This window comes from Calidris pugnax, unplaced genomic scaffold (assembly GCF_001431845.1).
Source record: "Calidris pugnax isolate Ruff unplaced genomic scaffold, ASM143184v1 scaffold42, whole genome shotgun sequence".
NCBI lineage: Eukaryota > Metazoa > Chordata > Aves > Charadriiformes > Scolopacidae > Calidris > Calidris pugnax.
Genome location: NW_015090920.1, coordinates 7,120,341 through 7,125,120, shown reverse-complemented (window position 1 = coordinate 7,125,120; position 4,780 = coordinate 7,120,341).

The window sequence follows — 4,780 nt, the reverse complement described above, 5'->3', positions numbered from 1 at the left end:
GCAACTGCTGCTGTAATATTGCTTTCATTTGTTGTGCGTGCATCAGCAGGCGCTGCAAGGGGAAATGACTGTCGGAGGAGAGAGAAATATGTTGCCAAGCAACACGAGACCCCGGCCGGGGGACCCCCTCCTCTGCCCAGGAGCAGACAAAGCTTCCCAGGCCTCCCGGCTTTAACGTACAGCCACTCCGAAAGCTACACCGGCATCCATCAGGGGAGAGGGGACATGGGGAGAGTGGGGGAGCAGGAGAAGGGATGGGAGCAGAGCCTCTGATGGGCAAGGAGAGGATGTGGAGACCAAGGGAAGAAACGGCAATCGCAGCAGGGAGGGATGCAGAAAGGAGCTCAGGGGACAGACCGAAGCAAAGCCAGGATGAAGCAGCTGACCTGGAAGCGTGGCTGATCCACTTGGATCAACCCAATTCCAGCATGGAAGGGCTGGACACAACTGGGGCTGCCCCGGCTGGAGAGAGAGACTGGAGGAGCACGGTAGAAGGAAGATACTCTCCTGGGTTTTATTTCTTTTCAAAACATGCCTGTCTAAATATGGCACTCGCAATACCAGCTGCTTACATTATTTTTCTCTTGGGGGAGCTGGTGTCTGGGTCCCTGCAGGCTCTGCGACCTGCCAGGTGGGAGGAGGGTGCAGGGTCTGGAATGTAAAGCACAAGTGCAGCAGCCACGTTCCCGTTCTGCTTCTTGTCTCTGCCAGTAACCCCCCATGTCAGCACAGCCAAGTCACACAGGACTTTCAAGTGAATCTCAGGGAATCAGGCATCCCACCTGGTAGAAATCTGGGAGTGGCTGAATGCATAACTAGAGGAGGCACCTTGGAAAACTGTCAGTTTTTCAGTTATAACAATGACTGTGGCTGCTACATTCCCCTGGAAACTGGAGTCAAGCATCACTCCGACACTGAGAGCCAGCATTTACCAACAGTGTCCCTGAAAAATCGGAGGCGTGGGCAATAAATAATGGCCCACAGTTGTGACTGTCTGTAATGCAAGCCACGCTGAAGATCTGGCCAGGCTGGAGGGCCTGGCTCATCAGCTACCTGAGTGACTGCTCAGATCTGCCTTATCGCCTAAAGGCATCGGATAAGGCTGAACACGAGCACAATTTACCTCCTACTTCCTAAGCGCAGCTGATTTCCACAAAGATGAAATTGAACTTCCTTCTGTATGGATGAAAAGACTCCCTCGAGCTGAAGTGGTTCGCTAATTAAAATAGCTCTTTGTCCAAGGTTAGCAAGTTAAAAAATAGCAAGTGCTACGTTGTCACAAATCTACTAGGTGTTGTGAAGGGAGACAAGAGATGTACAACCAACACGTCTTCAAATCTCTTGCTGAATCTCCATTAATCCCCTGCATTCCAGATATCAGAGCAGTCACGCTGGTCCGGGGATCTGCTTCCACTTGGTCAATAGAAACCAGGAAATCTTTAAACCTCCTTTTGATCCAGACATAAGTGGTGCAGGATCTGCGTCTGGCGGACCAGCCCTGGGTTCTCCCAAGGCTGCCTTGCTGCAAACTGGAGATACCGCTCACAGAGCCAGCGGGGCTGCGCGGCGCAGGAAGTGTGCTACCCTTTGGAAGCACCGCTGCCCACCAGCTCCCATCACTTATTAATGAGTTGTTATTCGTTGCTGAAATGCTGCCAGTTTGTATGATACAGGCAGTCAGGCAAGGTGATCCTATAGGTCCACAGCAGCTTTAGGCTTGCGAGTGAGGCGCAGAGCGTAAGCCAACGCTGATTTCCATAGGGTAAAGAATCTGGGAGAGTCACTTCTCATTGTCAGGCATCTAATCACACACACTGACAAGAGAAATGTGGCTTTGCCTAACTCCTCAGACCTTAGGTGACTGCGAGGCCCACCACATCTCATCTCCAGCCCTTGCAGCACACATTGGATCTCTCACAAGAAGAGTCAAAGGGAAGAACGGGAAATAGCTTTGTATACCACTTTTCCTCTTCTGCTGAATGGGAGAGGCAGGGTTTGCAGAATTCCCTTCTTGTGTTAGGCTGTACCTCTTCTTTGGAGATTTAATGCTTCCTCCAGAAACATTCAGGTTAGGAGGAGGAGGAGGAGGTCTGAGACACAGGAGGTGAGGAATATTTGGCCCCAGGTATTGCCCAATCACCATATAGACACAGCTTCTTTACACAACACTGCAGATGTACCTGTGTGTGCACCGTTTTCCTGAACTGGTTCTGATAATCTCTCCCAAGCCATTGCACTCCTCAGAGCTGAGAACAGGTGAAGATATTTTAAGAAAAAAACACACATGTTCTTCAACAGAAAAGCGCCATTTTAACAAAAAACAACCCCAGTCTGTAATTACATGTAGGTACTTCTTATCACAATCTAGACTCCTCTTTTTGCTGCTGCTTTGAAAGCTTACTATGATTACAATAGCATATGCAAGATTGGCACAGTTATGTTTTATAAACATACGTAAAAAGATGTTATTCTCTATTGCAATCCAGAATTGCATCCCAGATACATTCTTGCAACGTCCAAAGTGAAAAAATGTAATGATACCCAAAGTGCATAAGGAAATCCAAGCAGCCTGTGGACATGCAGGCATGTGGGAATTTATGTGCATATAGCAACTCACATTAACGCTGATGGGAGTTAAAGCACATCAATCTTTTGTACAGCCAGATGAGAGCACCATGAACCAATTCTTTCCTTGACTTATATCCAATATTGATGGAGGTGACATTAGGCTGCATAAGGTGCAGATTGAGGAAAAATCCCAAACCTCTGGCCACTACTCTGTTTAATCCTTTTAAATCTGCCCTGCCACCACCATCAAAAATAGTCTCATCTCATGACACCAGTGTCCAGAGGATGGGGACAGAAAATTAGGATCTGTTTTGTCATTAGGTAACTCTGCCATAAAGCAGGGGACTCTGAACAACCAGACCTTAAAATGAACTGAATGCAAGGGAGTTTTCATCCTTCCTCTGAAGCCCCATGCAAGGTGTCTATGAAACAACAGCAGACATGGGTTACAGCTGCTATTTAGGAGGTAGAAACAGGAACATTTGAAGGAATAAAATTTTCTTCCTTTTTCACCCATTTCATAGTTCTGATAAATTTAAAGCCTGAGTATGACCCAGTGCCACACAGGCCCATGTTCTTTGTAGTATACTGTTGAAAAGCAGAGTAAATTAATAAACCGCAGAGCTCACTACTGTTACTGCTGTAGCTAAACTGCTTTTGATACATCAGCTAGCCTCATACATTGTAATAGTCTTGATTTACCCTGTAAACGTTTCCAATGAAACGTATGAGAGTTCAGATATGTTTTCCCTTCCAGCCAGAGGAGCATCTCTGTTCTTCAGAGCCTGTCTTCTAGAGGGTGTTTAAAACTAAAAGATGCTTGCACTGCTGCTTGTGACTGGCCTTTATGAAGTTACACCCCAGCATAGACTGAACAGTGCCCCTTGCAAAGCTCTTTTCAGCTCTTCCAGAGACAAAACTCAGCAGCTTTGACAGTGTAATTCCATTAAAAGAGCTTGTTTGATCAGTCTGGTTTCACACTTTAGATGCTTTTGGTCTCACTACCCCCACCATCTGCTCTCCCATGATGGCAGTGCTGCCACCCTGCTGGGGTTTGACTTTGCTGCTGGTCAACAGGAGGTTCTCTACAGCAAGAAGAACCAGCCTTTTTTGGAGGCTGGGACACACAGGTCAACAAGAGGCAGGACTGCTAATTGACCTTAAATCCTGGGGCTATGCAGAGGCCCAGCTCTCACACACAGCTGTGCATGAAATGAGCATCTCATAGATCATAGAATGGTTAGAGTTGGAAGGGACCTTAAAGATCATCCAGTTCCAAGCCCCCTGCCCTGGGCAGGGACACCTCCCACCAGAGCAGGTTGCTCAAAGCCCCATCCAGCCTGGCCTTGAACCCCTCCAGGGATGGAGCATCCATCCATGACTTCTCTGGGCAACCTGTTCCAGTGTCTCTCCAAGTCCCATCCCTACCCAAGGCCTCAGTTTCCTCTGCTGTAAATCTCAGTTAGAGAAACCTGTTTTCCCTGCATCGCACACAAACAAAGGACAGCGCAGCAATAAAATACTACTGTTTTCAAATGGGAAAGACCTAAATCTGTTAAGACACCATGGTATCTCTGATTTCACATTACATTTCACTGCTCAGAGCCCCTGTTCTTGCTTCGGAGACACCTTTGGACAGCTGTAGAAAACACATGCATTTACAACAGCAGAGATAAGCAAAGCACGTACGAAATACAAGCAAGAGAAGGAAATGCAAAATCAAATTACGTTCATCAGGAGCAAGCTGAGAAATGAGCCACAGACAAGCTGTCAAAGTGTCCTGACGTAACTGGAGAAATCTCTTGGTTGATTCTGGCGTCTACGTATATATTGGGACTTATACATATAAACATAAAACTCTGGACATCTGAGGTACTACTGTATTTCTACCATCAAAAATAAACCCAGCCTTTTTTAGTATATGATCCGTCTTGGTATTCTGGGTTGCACAGGGAGGAAGCATAACATTGGCCATGGGCTATGTATGACTTAAAGCATTATAAATCTACAGGCAACTACAAATTCTCTGCTACCAGTGGAAAGTGAACAGTTTTAAACAGACTTTAGCTCAGCCATAATGGACATACAACTTATAGTATTTCTGTGGATTTAACCCCCTGCCCTAAATTGTATTCCTGTTTTATTGTATTCTTTGCTGGATTTCGCATGTCCGTCATCATTTTGAAATTCCTATCCTTTGAGTAAAGTCAGA